The sequence below is a fragment of the Heloderma suspectum genome, chromosome Z (assembly GCF_057233095.1).
Source record: "Heloderma suspectum isolate Gila_16-S chromosome Z, 16-S_ref, whole genome shotgun sequence".
In the NCBI taxonomy this organism is placed as follows: domain Eukaryota; kingdom Metazoa; phylum Chordata; class Lepidosauria; order Squamata; family Helodermatidae; genus Heloderma; species Heloderma suspectum.
Genome location: NC_139476.1, coordinates 9626319 through 9645687, shown reverse-complemented (window position 1 = coordinate 9645687; position 19369 = coordinate 9626319). Strand labels below are relative to the sequence as shown.

The window sequence follows — 19369 nt, the reverse complement described above, 5'->3', positions numbered from 1 at the left end:
AAGAGGTACCAAGGCCTAGCAAAGCACGATGGCATCCATTTTGAAGCTCAGAGTGCTGAAAACACATTAATGGAACCTGGACATCAAGTGCAAGGAGCCAATGTGACACAGTGGATGGGGAGACCCAGGTTCAAATCCCTGCTCTGTATGTGGCTCACTGAATGACCCTGGGCCAGTCACCCTCTCTCTCTCCTTCCCCCTGAAGGATAAAATGGGGTGGCCACCGTGAACTCCTTGGAGCAAGGGTGTTGAACCTTAGGCCTGTGGGGCAAATCCAGCCCCAACCATTTTTTTTGTGGTTTTCACCTTTTGTACATTTATCCCCCATTCTAAAAGGTCAGAATGCCTCTCCTAAGGCTTCGTTACAGGCAGTACAAGCCTTCAGTAGCAACAGGCTGGTGTTGTTGGTGCCTTTTCCCCCCAAGAACTTCTCAAAAATTGGTTTCAGCCCTCAGTCTGAAAGAGGTAAAACTGCTCTGCCTTTGAGGAACCGTGGGAGTAAAATGTGGTGTGAACACGCAGACTTGCCGAATTTTTTGCGCCGCCATGTCTTAAACATCACCCATGTGCTGTGCAACTTGTGAAGCAGGTGAAAGCTCTGAACGGCATCGCTTGTGCGGAGTTCTTTTTTTTTTAAATAATGAAATTTCATTTTATTTTGAAACATTAAGGTTATTTTGTTAACCTTATTTCAAAATAATATTTTGTGTGGAATTCCTGCCTGTCCACCCTGCTAAAAGACACAGAGGATGGTGTGTGTGTGTGGGGGGGGGAGAGTAAATTTTAAGCTAGTCTTCCCCAACCTGGCGCCCCCCAGAGGTGTTGGACTATATTCCCCATCATCCCCAGCCAGCGCAGCAAAGTATGATGGGTGTTGTAGTCCAACAATCTGAAGGCTGCTTTAGGCATTGCACACATCACCTCTGTATCTATGCTTGCCATGACACCCCACTCCACTAGATGTCAGTATTGCCAAATCAATTTTTTTAAAAATACAAAATTAATCCAGCACTCCCCTTCAAAGAAATAATAACGCATCAGCTAGGAAAATTTTGTGTTCTCAGCTGATATTAGGTGACTGGTGTAACCCCTACAGTAGGTGTGCAGGAAGAAAAGGGGAGGAGAGCTGTCGGGGTGCATGCGATGGTTTCACTGTAAGAATTAGGGCTTTCATCTGATTAAAGATGAGTTCGTTAACCAAATTAGTTTCAGTCGATTAATAATATGCATCTGACTGAAACAATCGTTTTGAAGAATAATGCAAACCTTTCTTTCTTTTTTTTGAGAGGTTGCAGGAATCTTAGGGGGAGGCAAGAGAGAGACACATAGTTTCTGCATGTATTTGTATTTAAAATAATTTTAAAAAATAATACTGCATTGCTCAATTAACCAGGGATGCCTTGTAGGATGTGTTCCTAGGCACACTTACTCCAATGTACAAGGAGCAAACCACACATGACATCAACTGCATGATTTGCCCCTGAGTGCAGGATATCTCCCACCCACCCCCCAGCCATAATGGGACCTCTGATTTGGATCAGGAATGTAGTGAAGAGCAAAGGGTTAAAGTTCCCCCCTCAGTGCCAGGGTCCAAATCTGATTCCTCTACACACACACACGCACTGGCTATTTGTTGAAGGGGGGGGGGAGTAGGGAGAGTCCTGCACCGAAGAACAAGCCACACGAATCACATCACAAGTAGTTTGGCCGGGAGTTCCATTGCACACCACAGGATTGATTGATTGATTGCATTTCTATAATAGCCAAAGCTCTCTGGATGATTTACAAAACTAAGCTTTAAAACCATTTTAAAAAACAATAAAACATGGGGTAAGATCTGAGACAAATTAAACCAGCTACCAAACAAAAGCAAAGCGAAGAAAAGCAAGAGCCGTGTAAGGGTCTAAAAAGCAGTAGCACATTTTTAAAACCGAAGGAGCCTGGGAGAAGAAAAAGGCTTTCTGGTGCTCCAAAGACCACGATGTAGGTGCCAGACGGGCTTCTTTGGGCTCTGAGTTAACGCGCAGAAGATTGCTCTATGCGTCAAGTAAAAAGGTTTTCCCACCAATTAATCATTGACATTTCCCAATTAGAGATCTAGGTGAGATTGAAGGCCGCAGCTGTGGCAGGAGATGCACACCACGACTTTAAGAAAGTTAATATGGATGTTTTGCGGGACTTTTGCTGTGAAACTGGTGATTTAAAGAAACACAGCTCTACAAGTATTTCTTCACTTAACGAACTATAAAGTTTGCTTTCTTTCCTTTCCCCTGCTGTTTCCCTGTGGTTAAATTTTAGACCTTAATTCTCTCAGAACAGGAGTCTTGTCCCCTTTGTATAGCACCATGCACATGGATACAGTTTGTATTGTTGTTGTTGTTTATTCGGTCAGTCGCATCCGACTCTTCGTGACTTCGTGGACCAGCCCGCGCCAGAGCTTCCTGTTGGCCATCGCCACCCCCAGCTCCCCCAAGGCCGAGTCCGTCACTTCCAGAATATCATCATCCATCTTGCCCTTCGTCGGCCCCTCTTCCTTTTGCCTGCCGCTTTCCCCAGCATCAGCATCTTCTCCAGGGTGTCCTGTCTTCTCATTATGTGGCCAGAGTACTTCAGTTTCGCCTTTAACATCATTCCCTCAAGCGAGCAGTCTGGCTTTATTTCCTGGAGTATGGACTGGTTTGATCTTCTTGCAGTCCAAGGCACTCTCAGAGTTTTCCTCCAGCACCACAGTTCAAAAGCATCTATCTTCCTTCACTCAGCCTTCCATATGGTCCAGCTCTCGCAGCCATAGGTTACTACGGGGAATACCATTGCTTGAACTATGCGGACCTTTGTTGTCAGTGTGATGTCTCTGCTCTTCACTATTTTATCAAGATTTGCCATTGCTCTCCTCCCAAGAAGTAAACGTCTTTTGATTTCCTGGCTGCAGTCAGCGTCTGCAGTAATCTTTGCGCCTAGAAAGACAAAGTCTGTCACTGCAGCCACGTTTTCTCCCTCTATTTGCCAGTTATCAGTCAAGCTGGTTGCCATAATCTTGGTTTTTTTGAGGTTTAACTGCAACCCAGCTTTTGCACTGTATAGAGGGAGCAAAACATTGTGTGCAAAAACACATTCACATTAAGGACACTATATTAATTGTGATAATGGAGTTAAGGCCAGAGCCAGAGACCTGGGTTCAGATCTCTACTCTTTTGTGAAGTTCACCAGCTGACCTTGGGTCAATTATCATCTCTCAGCTTAACCTACCTCACAGGGCTGTTGTGAGGGTAACATGGGGGATGGGATGATGTCATCCTGAGCTCATTGAAGGAAGGGGTGGGGATTTAAAAAAAAAAAAGTAATTTAAGGGCACTATCCTATGACTGCTTGGACAGACAAAAGTCCGACAACTCCCACCATTCCCCAGCCAGGCTGGCTGGGGAATGCTGGGAGTTGTAGGACTTTTGTCTGTCTAAACAATCATAGGATTGTGCCCTCAGTGAATAAAATAATAAAAAAATGCATAATAAAGGAAAATCTACCTGAAGATTGAGATATTGGCATGAAAGCTGTTATTATTCACTCAGTTATCCATTTGCAGTTTGAACAACACCAGCTCGACCTCTCCACCCGGTTTTGAAGGAAGAAATATGGAAAATAAAATACAAATCACTGCGGCATCTCTGAAGCAAGACTCCAGCAATGCTGCACTTTACTGGTTGTAACAGTTGTTGTTGCTGCTGCTGCTTTAAAGATGTGATTTTTAAAAATTCTGTTGTCTTGCCCTGTCTAATTTTCTTTTTGGAAGGCCGTTTGTAAATAAAGAGCACATAAAATAAATGGTTCAGCTGGCTGTTGTGCAATGGTGAAGAATCCTGCTGCCTTGCTTCTAGCAAGCAAACAACTTGTGCTCCTGAAGTATCTGAGGGTCACTTTCATGGCCATTTGTGTAATTGCAGGTGTGGGGTTCAACCCAAATGCTGCATGCTCTTTCTCCCCCACCCCACTCTCCAGCCGCTTTCTCCCTCCGCTTTTAACACTTGATCGAGGAAAGCTGGTCCTCTTGAGAATAAGTAATGCAGGCCAGTCTAGATGCACAAATCTGCTCAAGGCCCTTATTTTGAGACATCAGAAGCACATTTGGTGGCAACCTAAGAGAGGGCCTTTTCAGTGACTACTCCCTAGCTGTGGAACTCCCTGGCGGGAGAGGCTAGGTTCACCCCCTCTCTGCTGTCCTTCTGCCAGCAGGCAAAGACCACTTTATTCAAGAAGACCTTTGGTGTGTAAGCGGGTCTGTTGGGGTGGGTGCTTTTTATGTTTTATTCTGCAATTATTATGTTTTTATGAGATGTTAATGCATTTTATTGTTTAAATCCATTTTCATTATGCCTGTAAGCTGCCTCGAGTGCCATTTTTTGGTAGAAAGGCGGGGCCCAAATCAAATAAATAAATAAATGAGAAAATGACCGCTAGGAGAGTGTTTCCTTTCCAAAAATTTGGGAACATGGCCTCCAACAAACTGTCCATCACCTCATGAGTCAGGACACACATTGGGTTGGATCCAGGATCTGCCCTCCTCAAGAGGAAGGGCTCTGCTCACAGGTCTATCCACCTTTTTTTGTGGATCCCCCTTTCCCTCACACCCACCACAGCTCGCCCTATTCAGCAGGGTCTCCTAACGCTCTGTATAATGTTTTCAGGGTCTGGAGGCACTGCTTGGGAAGGAGGGGGTGGGAAGTCCACTTCTGCCCGGACAGCTGATCCAACTTCAATCTGGATCCAATCTGCTGTTGTTATTCTGCCTTGAGATCCGTGCTTCCCCAGAGTTTCAGACCTAAAGGACCCTTTCGCCCAGACTGAAAATGAAAGGCTCCCTCTCACTCGCCCCTCCACCCACAAAAGTTCACTTTTACAAAAGGTTCTGCCTGACTCTGAGGCACAGCCGGGCGCATTTTGATCCATGGGAACTAAGATGGCTGTGCAGCCGGGGCATGTGGAAGGACCTAGGGTCTTCCTGAGAAGGGAGCCTCCTCATATACTAAGACAGCAATCCTATCCCCACTTAACCAAGAGTAAGCCCCATTGAACTGAATAGGACTTACTTCTGAGCAGGAGTGCATGAAGTTGCACTGTTACTGTATGTGTGTGTGTGTGAGAGAGAGAAATGATGGGGAGGAAGGAAAGAAGGTGGCAGTGCCTTGCAAGCACTGGGAGAGTAAAAGGAAGCTCTCTCTCTCTTTCCTGGTCTCTCTGTTTTGGTGAGAAAATGTTCTGGGAGACAGGGGATGCTCATGGATTTGAAGTGTGTTCGCTGCTTAGAATCAGCTCTGGCATGGGTGATGGCTCTAGAACAGTGACTCATTCAGAGAAGCAACACCAAGGGTACATAATTCTGCAGATCCGCTGTACTGAGATCTGGAATGATCCAGCTGCTGCTGCTGCTGCTGCTGCTTCCTCTTCCTCTTCCTCCTCCTCCTATTATTAATTACATTTCTATACCTGAAGTTATATATTTCTATATTTCTATACCTGAAGTAGCTGAAGTTCTCTGGGCAGTTTACTGAAGTTAAAGCATTAAAATACAATATGCAATGCTTAAACGCCATTTACATAAAAGCACAGAGACAATGTACACAAACAGCCTATAACTAAAAACAACTTTGAACAGTCAGTTGTGACTACAAAGACCCATCCAGGACCGATTAAAACTCATCATGTGCTGCCAAATGCCTGGGAAAAGAGAGAGGCCTAAACCTGGTGCCGAAAAGGTCACAATGTTGGTGCCATGGTTCCACATCCCTGCTTATACAGACATGTGCAAATGTTGCACCCACTGCCCCGTGAAGACTCCTGGTAGGGAGCTAAGCCTAGCTTGGCAACTTGTGCAGGGACAGAAGAGGCAGACCCTCCTGAGAGTTGGGGGATTTTGCTGCATCTCTGCCTCAGAAATGATTTCACAAGCCCATCACCTCATCCCAGCCAGATGCAGAGATAGGGCAGAACATCCCACCTTCCCCCAGCAAAGGCTGATTGAGAAGGAAGCAAATGAAGAACAGTGACTCAGACAAGAGAAGCAAGGGGAATTTCCTCCATGGATGGGTACCCACAGCTCCCAGGAGATTTCCACAACGTCCTTAAATGATTGCTACTGCCAGGTCTCTTAGGGCCTCCTGTTTGGGACAGGAGAGAGCGCAGGACAGGAAGGCCTGGCGTGCTATGGTCCATGGGGTCACGAAGAGTCGGACACGACTGAACGACTGAACAACAACAACAACAACTAAGGGAGTCCTTTGGAATTTCTACTTGTTTTTGTCCCAGGCACATTTCTATATTTTCTTAATGATTCGCCATTGTGGTACAATCTATATATGTATATATGTATATATGTTACGTTACTATTACAAGGAAAAAGAAAAAGGACACAGTACAGGGTGGTCAAAATTCCTAGATAGATGGATACGATAAGGTCTGCTGCTATTCAGACAGGGACGGATACATTCATGCATTTCTTTCTTTTTGCTGTTTACAGTCACTTCTTGTTGGGTGCAAGTTCCTTTTTCATCATCTCTCTATATCTGTCTCTCCCATCTGGTGCCCTTCAGATCTTTTGGACTATAACTCCCATGAGCCCCAGACCTGGTGGTTGGGGATGATGGGTGTTGTAGTCCAACCCATCTGGAGGGCGCCGGGTTGAGGAAGGTGGGGGGAAAGATGCAGCTCCTTTAAACAGAGACCAAAATACACCAGAAGAAAGAGCAGAGCAGAGAAGCGGAACTGACTTTACCAAGAGTTCTGCTAGGGAGCGTCTCCAAAGAGCCAAGTATGTCATAGTTAACGGGTCTCTCCGCCTCCACCACTGCTTTTGCCACGAAGTAAGAGCCCTGGAATGAATGAATGAATGAATGAATGAATGAATGAATGAATGTGTGTGCGTGTGGTGGTGGGAGACAGTTGGCAATCTTAAAAATTTGAGCATAATCCCAGTCCATCCACCATGACATCGCCTCAGACATGATGGCAATCCCTGCTATCTATAGATATTGGGCTGCCAGCGACCAAGCCCCTAATCCTGGACTGCTCTTCTGTCTTTAAGAACAGCTAGAATCTGCAGAAACCAAGCAAGGTCTTTTTCAAGAAACATCATTGACTGCTAATGTCCATAGATGAACGGGGAGCAGAGGCTGATATATGAAACTGGCAACCTTGTTCTGAGGGGAATAGATGGTGATCATGTGGAAGGAGACATTAAGAACATAAGAAGAGCCCTGCTGGATCAGAGCCAGGGTCTGTCTAGTCCAGCATTCTGCTCATGCAGCAGCCAACCAGCTGTTGACTGGGAACCCACAAGAAGGGCATCAGTGCAACAGCACCCTCCCACCCATGTTCCCTGCCTCTGGTGCTGGAGGTAGCACATAGCCAACAAGACCAGTAGCCATTGATAGCCTTCTCCTCCAGGAATTTGTCCAACACCTTTTAAAGCCATCCAAATTGGTGGACATCACTGCATCCGGTGGTAGCGAATTTCATGGTTTAATGATGCGCTGTGTGAAGAAGACATTCCTTTGATCTGCCCTGAATCTCCCACCAATCAGCTTCATAGCCAGGGAATCAGGCTGGGGGCACCAGGTTGGGAAAGGCTGCTCTTGATCTTGATAGACTGGAGCGCTGGGCAGAAAACAACAGAATGAAATTTAATGGGGATAAATGCCAAGTTCTGCACCTAGGAAAAAGAAGCCAAATGCACAGTTACAAGATGGGGGATGCGTGGCTCAACAACACTACAAGCGAGAAGGATCTTGGAATTGTTGTCGATCACAAGCTAAATATGAGCCAACAATGTGATGTGGCTGCAAAAAAGGCCAATGCTGTTTTGGGCTGCATTAATAGAAGCATAGCTTCCAAATCCCGGGAAGTACTAGTTCCCCTCTACTCAGCACTGGTTAGGCCGCATCTGGAGTACTGTGTCCAGTTCTGGGCGCCGCACTTGAAGAAGGATGCAGACAAGCTGGAGAGGGTTCAGAGGAGGGCAACAAAGATGATCAGGGGACTGGAAACAAAGCCCTGTGAGGAGAGACTGAAGGAACTGGGCATGTTTAGCCTTGAGAAGAGAAGACTGAGGGGAGATAGGATAGCGCTCTTCAGGTACTTGAAAGATTGTCCCAGAGAGGAAGGCCAGGATCTCTTCTCCATTATCCCAGAGTGCAGGACACAGAATAATGGGCTCAAGTGACAGGAAGCCAGGTTCCAGCTGAACATTAGGAGAAGCTTTCCGACTGTTAGAGCAATACGACAATGGCACCAATTCCCTAGGGAGGCGGTGGGCTCTCCCACACCAGAGGCATTCAAGACGAGGCTGGACAGCCACCTGTCAGGGATGCTCTGACTTGGATTCCTGCACTGAGCAGGGGTTGGACTTGATGGTCTTGTAGGCCCCTTCCAACCCTACTATTCTATGATTCTATGATATAGATGCTCAGGGTAATAAGGAGGCAGCTCTAAACTCAATGGGACTTGCTAGCAATCCTCAGGAGTAAGAGGGCAATCCTAAGCAGGTTTACTCAGAGGTAAGTCCTACTGGCCTCAATGGGACTTACTACTTAGTATTTAGGATTGCAGCCACAAACTGCAATCCTACCTGGGGGCAGAGGAGGAAGGCTCATTGAAAATAATGAGACTTACTTGTGAGTAAATGTGGCTAGGCTCAGACTGCATATCCCTGGAAGTCTGGGGAGAACTTCTGAATAAACATGCAGAAAGAATCAGACCTGTGCATGTGTACATTATTGCTACTTTTCCTGTGCATGTTAACCCAGAAGTTAAATTCCAACCCCACCCCACCCGCCCCTGATTTTTAAGTATTTGACAATCTTGCATTTCTCATTCCAGTTGTTTGCTGTTTTATTGAAGATGTCCTGCTGGATTTATTTTGATAAAGAAAAAAGAGATTTCGGCTGCAGTCCTATGCCACAGACCTGGGATTAGGCTCCATTGAACACAATGGGGCTTACTTCTGAGTAGACATATATAGGACTGCATTGTTAGCTAATTTAGGGCGCAACCCTATGCAGATCTAGACAGAAAAAAAAGTCCTACTATTCCCAGCATTCCCCAGCCAACTATGCTGGCTGGGGAATGCTGGGAGTTGTAGGACTTTTTTCTGTCTAAACCTGCATAGGATTGTGCCCTAAGAGAATCATGGATACAACCCCTCATCGATAAGCATGCCTAGGTTGGACTGCTGCCTTGCAGCTCAGCAAGTTTACTCACAAGTAAATCCCCGCTGAGCTCAGTAGAGCTTCCTCCCAAGCAAGTGCGCACAAGATTGCAGGCAGAGAGAAAGAACCTGCTGTCCCTTACTTGACAATAAGCCCCACTGAAATCAGTGAGACTCCTCTGAGTAAATATCCAGAGGATCAGGCTCTATGTATTTGCCATGTTTCCCATGCATGTTAAATGTAGCATGCATGGGAAATATCACAACGATTGCAAAGAGCCCAATCCTCCCTCTCTGATTATCTCTTTTCATGCTTATTTGGGAGAAAGTCCCATTAAACTGTCCCTGCGACTGCAGACTCAGGCCTCATCCATCAGGTAGAGAACCAAGAGCCACTGGGCGTCTGCGCATCACAGCAAAGAGGAGATCAGCCTGGCCCCACACATCAGCCAGGAAAGGAACAGCTGCAGGGAGCTTGCTTTGCTCTTCCCTGCCATTAAGAACACCTATGAGAACTCTGAACTGGTGCCTGAGCTCCGCTTTTTTCCTCCTCCCTCCCCACCCCGTTTCCTTTTGTGTCCTGTCTTTTAAGTGGTAAGCCTGAGGACAGGGAGTGTCTCATTTTTAGTCTTTGGGAGCCTTTTTTGGTTGAAGAGTGGGCTAAAAATGCTGTAAGTAAGTAAATCAACTTGCGAGTAAGCACTGCTGGAATCAGAGGCATGCTTATGTCTGAGTAAAGATGCATGGCATTTCTCTCTCTCTCTCTCCTCTCTCCCTTCCTGTCTCACTCTTTTCTCTCTCTCCTCTTTCTTTTCCCTTTCTTTCTCTCTCTCTTCCTCTCTCTCTCTCTCTCTCTTTTCCTCTCATCTCTCTTGCTCTTTTTTCGCTCTCTCTTGCTCTCTCTTTTCCCTTTCTCTCTCTCTCTTTCTTCTCTCTCTTTCCTCTCTTCTCTCTCTCCTTTCCTCTCATCTCTCTTGCTCTTTTTTCGCTCTCTCTTGCTCTCTCTTTTCCCTTTCTCTCTCTCTCTCTCTTTCTTCTCTTTCTCTTTCCTCTCTTCTCTCTCTCTCTCCTTTCCTCTCATCTCTCTTGCTCTTTTTTCGCTCTCTTGCTCTCTCTTTTCCCTTTCTCTCTCTCTCTCTTCTCTCTCTTTCTTCTCTTCTCTCTCTCTCTCTCTTTTCCTCTCATCTCTCTTGCTCTTTTTTCACTCTCTTGCTCTCTCTTTTCCCTTTCTCTCTCTCTCTCTTTCTTCTCTCTCTCTCTTTCCTCTCTTCTCTCTCTCTCCTTTCCTCTCATCTCTCTTGCTCTTTTTTCGCTCTCTCTTGCTCTCTCTTTTCCCTTTCTCTCTCTCTCTTTCTTCTCTCTCTCTTTCCTCTCTTCTCTCTCTCCTTTCCTCTCATCTCTCTTGCTCTTTTTTCGCTCTCTTGCTCTCTCTTTTCCCTTTCTCTCTCTTCTCTCTCTTTTCTCTCTTCTCTCTCTCTTTCCTCTCTTCTCTCTCTCTCTTTTCCTCTCATCTCTCTTGCTCTTTTTTCGCTCTCTCTTGCTCTCTCTCTTCTTTCTTTCTTCCTCTCTCTCTCTCTCTCTCGCTCGCTCTTTTTTTTGGCTCTCTCTTGCTCCCTCTTTTCTCTCGCTCTCTCTTTTCTCTCTCTTTTCTCTCCCCCGCCTCCCCTCGCTCTCTCTCTCTCTCTCTCTCTCTCTGGCTGGCTTCCTGCACGTTTTTTCCAGCCGCCTAGAATTGCGCGACGCTCCCTTGGGCGGGACCCAACCCTCTCCTACGGCCGGGCCCTGATTCACAGGATCGGAATTTGCATCTGATTGCTATTTTGTCATCCGATGATTTGTCTCTCCAGCTCTGTGCGCGCCTTAGGCACCGAGGGAGGAGGAGGAGACGGAGGAGGCGACCATGCAATTGCTTGCAAAGGGAAAATTACCAATCCAAGCCGGATAAGGGAGGCTGCATTAAAGCAACGCAATTAAAAAAAAAAAAGGAAGGAAGGAAGGAAGGAAGAGAAAGAGGGAGGAAGGAAGGAAGGAAGGAAAAGAAAACCAATCTATCTGAGAGCTCCAGGGGGGAAAGCACAGAGCTCTTGGAAAAGCTACTTTTGTAGCCTGCTGGATCAGCTGTTGGGGGTGGGGGAGATAAAGCCAGGAGAGAGAGAGAGAGAGAGAGGAAATGCGAGCCCCCCCACCGCCCTCTCTGGAAGGTAAAACCCAAAGCAACCCCCACCCCTCTTTCCCTAACTTGCTTGCGCGGCTGCCTTTGCTTTCTTTTTCCTCTTTTTCAAACCAGTGGCTCTCAGAAATGGCTGGGGGGCTCTCCTGGCCGGGATGCGCCTCGAAAGTCGAGCCAAGAAAACATCTTTGGCCTTTTAGGAGCGGGGCTTTCGCCCCCACCCCAGAGATGGGGGGGTTGGGGGTGGAGGGAGGACATGCATATAATTCTGAGGAAAGTCAGACGTGGCTGGATGTGTGTCTCCTTCCGAGTAGACCTTGGAAAGAACTTTACTGTTGATACTCCGTTGGCTGTACCCCCGCCCCCCCCGCACGCCCCTTTCTTTTCCTTAGACTGGCCTTGTACGTAACTTTTTTTTTAAAGCATCACATGTAGATTTTAAAATGTTTGGAGATGGAGTTTGGGGTGGTGGGATGACTCTTCGCTAAGCCACCTTCATGCATTCAGTTTTTTTTCTTGTGGGTGCAATTATTTTAGACCCCTCCCTCCCCCACTCACCTTCCTTAGCAGGCTTGAGGCACCTTCCCCGTGAAGTCCCTCAGTGAACTTTGCAAATGTCTGCGGAGGAGTAATTGCTGGTTTTATTTTTAAAAGAAGTGTGCGTGGCTCAGTTCGGTGGTTGATCGTTTCAAAAAAAAAAAAAAAAAAATCTGCAAAACCATCTGAATCTCTCCCCCCACACAGACACATTTGCATGGCTTGCGTTTTCCTCCTCGTGTTTGTAGAGCTATTTCAATTCCTGGAGAAAAACACACACACTGGATTGTTCTAGGCAGCGTAGGTTGATTCACACGCCCGAAAGAGCACTCTCTTAAAAAAAAAAAACCGCTTTGGTGGATCTTGTTCCAAAGGCAGTTTATTTTAAGAGAGTGCAAGACGCATACGGAATACTCTTTTCCTGCACTCCAGCTTCTCTAAAAAAAATTATCTCCTGGCCACCCTCTTTAAATTCCAGATCTAGCCACCCTAATCAGAAATACCTCCTTTTTAAAGATCACATACTGTTAACAGAAGGCTCACTATGTTCTCTGAGCTTTACTTCCTAGTAAGTGTACTTAAAATGGCAAACTAAACCAACATTTCCTACACTTCTAGTAACTGAGACTGTGAGGTGCAGGGGAGTAGTAAATTGGATGTCCACTTTACTCTTTCACCCCCCTCTGGCTTATTCTTTAGAGGGTTTGTTTTTGTGTGAATTTTACTCTGTTCTTGGGTGTGCTCATCCATTGAGCGAGGGGCTGGACTAGATGACCTCCAAGACCTCTTGCATCTCTAAAATTCTACGATGCTTCATTTTTTCTGGTTGCACCCAAGGCAGAGGCACAGTTGGAAGCAGTGAGCCATGCAGGGGTGTAGCACATTCCCTCTGCTTGCATGTCAGGATTCCAGTTTAATTATTTCACCTATTTTTTGTGGGAATCACTGTGTTGAAAGAGAGGAACTTCCCCACCCCCAATCAAATGGCACCCTTCAGTTTTGGTAGAGATTACTGTCACGTGTGTGTTTTCCCCTCTCCCCCCACTGAACTGCCCCCACAGTTCAGCTGTCTGGGATTTGCTGATTCTTTATATTTACAAGAATTGTTTGCTCTTAAGGTCAATATTTAGGTGAAACTAAGAAGCAAGAGGTTGGGCTTGGATTTTCCTTTGCGCTCTGCATTTTTCAAACTTAACTCTTGGGGGGGGGTTGCACATTGAGAGACAATTCAGGGTGTTTGTGGTCTCCCCACATCAACTACAAAGCTATCCAAAAGGCTGGAATCGTGATGGTCCTGAGCGTGTGTTCTATATTGCAAAATCTGTATTGCAAAGGCCCGTGCAGTGTGCCTTTTCAGGGACATGTTGCATCCTTGCTGGTGGTTCCTGAGGCCTTCTGTTGGGGGTGGAGGGTGTGTTTTTTGGCACCAACCGTAGCCACCTTAGTCCAGGCACAGCACATCTGCTTTTCCCCTTCAGAGTGAGTCTCAGCCATTCCCTTAGATGGAGAAAGGTGACCCCAGCCATTGAGAATCGAACCTGCTCTTATCTGCATAGCCCTCCCTTTTGGTTCTGTTTTTATTGGTCACATGTGTGACAGAATGTTGAAATGGCCTTGTGGTACATGCGTGCGTGCGTGTGCAGATGTCATTTTTGTACCGGAGCATCTTGGTTGGTCAACCATTACAATTTTATCAGAGATCTTTCAATATTTAGACAAATAAAAAAGCACTCAGGGTCACCATGACTGCAGATTTGACGATGGGCACACGTGTTTCCCACACACACCCTGATTAATCCCACCCCCAATTAAGCTGAAGGCAGATGGTGGGAATACACTGCGCCACAGTGTTTGTAGAGCAGAGATCTTGAAATGACTCAAGCCTGTGAGACAAGCTGGGAGGTACGTTCAGCCAAAAGGTTTTATAACTGATCTGACAGGGAACCAAACTCCTTCCTGACCCCATTTATCAGGTTCACCCAAAGGTGTGTTTGTATGAACTTCCTAACGACTGTGTTATCTTTATTTCTGTACCGCCCAGGAAGTAAATCTTCATTCTTGGGCACCATGCATCTGTTGCGGCTTCTTCTTACCAAATGTTAAAATTACATTGGCCACTCAAATCAGGAGTATAAATGGCCAAGAAGACCCGCCATTGTTCTGTATGCATCTAGCACACGTGGTGTGTGGGTGAACATAGGAAACTGCCTTCTATGGAGTCGGACCCTGGGTCCATCTAGCCCGGTATTGTCGACACTGCCTGACAGCAGCGGCTCTCCAGGGCTTCAGGCAGGGTTTTTTTCCAGCCTTACCTGGAGATGCTGCCAGGGATTGAAAAGGCAAAAGGAGAAGGGGACGGCAGAGGGTGAGATGGCTGGATAGCATCACCGATGCAATGAATATGGACTTGAGCACGCTCCGGGAGAGAGCGCAGGACAGGAAGGCCTGGCGTGCTATGGTCCACGGGGTCGCGAAGAGTCGGACACGACTGAACGACTGAACAACAACAATGCAAAGCCAGGGCTCTACCACTGAGCTACAGCCCCTGGGGAAATTGATTGCTGCGTGTGGTTCAGTCTGTGCCTCCTATGCTAAAGCTGGTGTGAGCTGTCTCTGTGGGAAGGAGGAAGCCCCATTCTGAAAAGCTGGTTAATTCTCTACCATCCATTGCACTGTCCCGAATGACCAGCAAGGACGAGAGGATCCTGTCCTCCAGGAGTGTACAGTCTTAAATTTCAGCTGTGTGGGGGACAACAGAGGGAAATGCAAGAAGTCTTCTGTGTCTGTGAAGCCCCCCCCCCCCCCCGTGGAAGCCTGTGTGCTTTGAGATGTAGTGCATCCTGGGTCAAGCATCCCAGGTCAAGCAATGTATCGCGCCTGCATCGTTCTGGATCATGCCCCTAATAGCACAGATAGGATAAGTTTCTTCTCAGAAGCGAAAAAGAGACTTCTGTACGCTGTCTTTGTCTCTGTTTCTGCCGCCTACAAGATCATTAGAGAATTAATGTCTCTAGCACAGAGAGGGGCTTAGGAGATGTTCTCTCCTAAGGTGCAAGCTCAGCTGTTTCCCAGTGTGTGTGTGTATGTGTGTGTGTGCCCACCGGCCTTTCTTAGCCCCTTAAGTTGACCCTGTAATGCCCTCTTCTGCGACTGGGGGATCGTCTGCAGGTGGAAATGGGGCAGAGAAAAAAGAGCCTTTAGGATACCCTGAAAATTTTCCACTCTGGATAACATCTCACTCTTTAGAGAAGAGAAAATGTGGTAAAGGGCGTGAAGCTGGAGCAGCCTTTCCCAACCAAGTGCCTTCCAGATGTGCTGGACTACAACTCCCAGCATGCTGAGAGTTGTAGTCTAACACATCTGGAGGGCACCAAGTTGGTAAACACTATCTCAGGCTTTAATTTCTAAAAAAAACCCCCTAGAAATGAGTTGCCTGTTGATTCTGGGAAATGGGGAGAAGAAAGCACTTTGCACATGCTACAGTGGACTCCAGATTATTATCCATTCATGTGTGCGAGGGCAGGGGTAGGCAGATCTCAAGTTCGTTGGCTCCATGTTATTTTTTACTAGAACCCCAGGATCCACCAAGGAGAGCGAGGCACAAAAGGCCTGCACTTATAATTAAAAGGCAGAGTGCCTCTGAGCCCATTGTGAGCCCAAGAATTTGTTTTGATTCCCCGAACTGAATGGAGCCTCCCAGTCCTTCCACACAGAAATCCACTCCTGGTTTTCATCCCAAGCTTTCTTCGCTTCAGCAATGTAATTTAGGGCAGGGGAAGGGAGTCATTTTGTGGCAGTTGTCTGAATCTGCAATTCTTGCCAATCACCCAGAGAGCTACCAGTAGAACCTAATCTGCCTTCTGCCCAACCCTTGTTTTAGGGCAGGGGTGGGAGGGGTCTGGGGGCCACTTCACTCCTGAACACCCCCCTCCACGTCTGCGGGCTGCACTCCTGCTGCCACACTGCTGGCAAACAAATTGGCAGTTTGCAGCTGAATCTTTGCAGAAAACCACGACAGAGTTAAATATCAAGTTAAATTTGCCCCTCTTAAGCCTCTGGAGTGGTTTGCCACTGAACCCGCAGGTTTTGTGGTGGCGGCGGCCGCCTCAGAGTCAGATGGGCTGTGCGTTGTCCTGTTTTAGGATGTTAAACTGAATAAGGGGCTTCAGCCAAGGTGAGTGAGGCAGGGCGCTGTGTCTTCTGTGCATGAGGTGGGGTGGTGGGATGCCCTGGGTATTTTAGAGTGCAATCCTATGCGGGTTTAGACCTGTGTAGGATTGCACCCTTAAATATTTAACAGTGTAAGCCTATCTATATCTCCTCAGAAGGAAGTTCTATTGAGACTCATGAGACATACTCCCAGGAACATTTGTATATGGTTCTAGCCTTCACTGTGCTTACATTTTTGTGGTAAATATTGTGTTTATCGTTTGTAGGTTGTTGCGGTATCAATGATATAGGAAAGCAGACGATACATTTGATCTGTTCCAGGTTAGTTAATCACAAATAAAAGCTGCCATATACCTGCAAGAATTGCAGGATCCAGTAGTGTTAGTTCATGAGTAGATCTCCAGTTGCTTTGGATTTCAACTCCTAACAGCCCCTGCCAGTACAGCCGGTGGTCAAGAATGCTGGGAGTTGAAGTCTGAAGCATTTGGAGATCTACTTTCTGCCCATCCCTGTCAGAATACCTGCCACCACATGCTTTAATATTTTTCTACTTATTTATTTGTTTAATTGTAACATACATATCTCACCCTTCAAAAATTGCTTTTTCTCCCCCAGGACAGCATACACATCAATAATGTAGAATCCATCAAAAAGTACAATGATATTAAAACTACATGATGAATTTTTAAAAGGCATAAAAAGCTGCATGAAACCAACGGGAGTGTAAAACTATTAATGTTGATTATTATTATTATTATTATTTACATTTCTATACCGCTGAATAGCTGAAGCTCTCTAGGTGGTTTACAAAGGTTGTTGTTCAGTCGTTCAGTCGTGTCCGACTCTTCGTGACCCCATGGACTATAGCACGCCAGGCCTTCCTGTCCTCCGCTCTCTCCCGGAGTGTGCTCAAGTTCATATTCATTGCATCGGTAATGCTATCTAGCCATCTCATCCTCTGCCGTCCCCTTCTCCTTTTGCCTTCAGTCTTTCCCAGCATCAGTGACTTTTCTCTTTGCATTTGGTGGCCAAAATATTGGAGCTTCAGCTTCAGTATCTGTCCTTCCAATGAGCACTCAGGGTTGATTTCCTTTAGGATGGACTGATTTGACCTTCTTGCAGTCCAGGGGAGTCGTAAGAGTCTTCTCCAGCACCACGGTTAGAAAGCATCAATTCTTTGGCGCTCAGCCTTCATCATAATCCAGCTCTCACAGCCATCCGTTGCTACTGGGAAAACCATAGCTTTGATTAGATGGACCTTTGTCGGCAAGGTGATGTCTCTGCTTCTGACTATGCTGTGTAGGTGTGCCATAGCTTTCCTCCCAAGGAGCAAGCGTCTTTTAATTTCATGGCTACAGTCACCGTCTGCGGTGATCTTGGAGCCCAAGAAAATAAAATCTGTCACTGCTTCCATTTCTTCCCTTTCTATATGCCAGGAAGTGATGGGGCCAGATGCCATGATCTTAGTTTTTTTAATGTTGAGTTTCAAACCAGCTTTTGCACTCTCCACTTTCACCCTCAACAAGAGGCTCTTGAGATCCTCTTTGCTTTCTGCCATTAGGGTGGTATCGTCTGCATATCTGAGGTTGTTGATAATTCTCCCGGCAATCTTAATTCCGACCTGTGATTCATCCAACCCGGCGTTTCTCATGATGTACTCTGCATATAAGTTGAATAAGCAGGGCGACAATATGCAGCCTTGTCGTACTCCTTTCCCAATTTTGAACCAATCGGTTGTTCCATGTCTGGTTCTTACTGTTGCTTCTTGACTGTCGTACAGGTTTCTCAGGAGACAGGTAAGGTGGTCTGGTACTCCCAACTCTTTAAGAATTTGCCAGAGTTTGTTGTGATCCACACAATCAAAGGCTTTAGCGTAGTCAATGAAGCAGAAATAGACGTTTTTCTGGAATTCTCTTGCTTTCTCCATGATCCAGCGAATGTGGTGATTTGATCTCTAGTTCCTCTGCCTCTTTGAAACCCAGCTTGTACTTCCGGTAGTTCTCGGTTCACATACTGCTGAAGCCTAGCTTGTAGGATTTTGAGCATCACCTTGCTGGCATGTGAAATGAGCGCAATTGTACGGTGGTTTGAACACTCTTTGGCATTGCCCTCCTTTGGAACTGGAATGTAAACTGACCTTTTCCAGTCTCGTGGCCACTGTTGAGTGTTCCAAATTTGTTGGCATATTGAGTGCAGCACTTTAACAGCATAATCTTTTAGGATCTTAACTAGCTCAGCTGGAATACTGTCATCTCCGCTAGCGTTGTTGTTAGTAATGCTTCCTAAGGCCCACTTGACTTCACTCTCGAGGATGTCCAGCTCAAGTTTAGTGACCGCAGTATCATGGCTATCAGGGACATTAAGATCTTTCCTGTATAGTTCTTTTGTGTATTCTTTCCACCGCTTCTTAATCTCATCTGCTGTACATATGCAAAATTTAAAAACATTAAAAAACACACACAGTCGGTGTACACAGAGAAAACTTATATCTGTAAACAACTTTGAGCAATCAGCCAAACCATAAAACAAATCCAGGATCAGTTAAAACTCATCACAGGCTGCCAGATGCCTGGCAAAAGAGAAAAGTCTTGACCTGGCGCTGAAGAGATAACAATGTTAGCGTCAAGCGGGCCTCATCGGGGAGATCATTCCATAATTGGGGGGCCACCACCAAGGAGGGCCTCTCCTTCCAAGCCATTTCAGTTTGATGGCGCTTTAGAAATGTGAAATACTTAATCTTCCCTGTCTGTAGTTAGACAAATCTCCCTTGGCCCAGGAGACTTGCCTAACTATAGGCCGGTTTCAAATGTACCATTCCTGGCTAAGGTGATCCAGAAGGTGGTGCTGTTGCAACTCCAGGTCTACCCACTGATTATCTAGACCCATTTCAATCGACCATGGTGTCCTTCTGGACCGCCTGGCAGGGTGGGGCCTTGCAGATGCTATTTTGCAGTGCTTCTGATCCTTTCTGTTGGACCTTGTCCAGAAACTGTTCTGTTTGACCAATAGCCTATGGCATCCCACAGGGTTCTGTCTTGTACCCCATGTTTGACATTTACCTGAAACTGCTAGGAGAGGTCATTTGGAGTAAGGTGCCACCAGTGTGCTGATGACACCCAACTCTACTTCTCTTTGTCATCAAACACCAAGGAAGCAGTTGAATCCTTGAATGTTGCCTGGGTCTGAGAATGCACTGATGACAGTTATCCATATATATGTATGTATGTATGTATATGTATACAAATATGTACCTGGCTTTTCCACCAAAATAATTCTGCTGAAGGCAGCTACATCAAGAT

At 46.3% G+C, this 19369-nt stretch overlaps 1 protein-coding gene across 1 annotated transcript in view; it reads left to right on the top strand.

Moving 5' to 3' along the window:
- Positions 1-10059: 10059 nt before the first annotated feature.
- ARID3A (AT-rich interaction domain 3A) overlaps positions 10060-19369 on the top strand; it is an 87186-nt gene continuing 77876 nt past the window's right edge. Inside the window, exon 1 of the mRNA XM_084825800.1 lies at positions 10060-11394. The gene's annotated coding sequence lies outside the window, so the exon portion shown is untranslated. The remainder of the gene's footprint in view (positions 11395-19369) is intronic.